This window comes from Phalaenopsis equestris, unplaced genomic scaffold (assembly GCF_001263595.1).
Source record: "Phalaenopsis equestris unplaced genomic scaffold, ASM126359v1 Scaffold000531, whole genome shotgun sequence".
Classification (NCBI taxonomy): Eukaryota; Viridiplantae; Streptophyta; class Magnoliopsida; order Asparagales; family Orchidaceae; genus Phalaenopsis; species Phalaenopsis equestris.
In genome coordinates this window covers 759,401-759,740 of record NW_018164971.1, presented here as the reverse complement: position 1 = coordinate 759,740, position 340 = coordinate 759,401, and the positions used below count along the sequence as shown (strand labels likewise).

Sequence of the window (340 nt, the reverse complement as noted above, 5' to 3'; positions counted from 1 at the left end):
TATATATATATATATATATATATTGTTAAAGAATGGTCGAAGGCTATGATACGAGCCTTCAGCCACCCTAATGGGCACTCGATCCCGTGCTTCAAGTCAGATGCACTTAAGCAAACTCGAACTCGTGACCCTAGGGGACTTAGAACTGACTTCGCAAATGACAATCAAAGGGACCATAGGCTATTATAGGAAGCTCTAACAAACCCTAATGTCCCTAATAATTTCAAGTACCACCTTTTAAGGTCAACTGTGTCAGAGGGGATTCAAAACCCCAATCTGAGGGAGCTTATACAATGGATGCCAACCAACAGATCGGGAGGTTACGCGGCAATATATATAT

The 340-nt window shown here is 41.8% G+C and overlaps 1 protein-coding gene across 1 annotated transcript in view; it reads right to left on the bottom strand.

The window, feature by feature from the left end:
- The window catches only part of LOC110028789 (F-box protein At5g06550), a 17,949-nt gene that overhangs the window by 11,458 nt on the left and 6,151 nt on the right, over nucleotides 1–340 (bottom strand). The window lies entirely within an intron of this gene.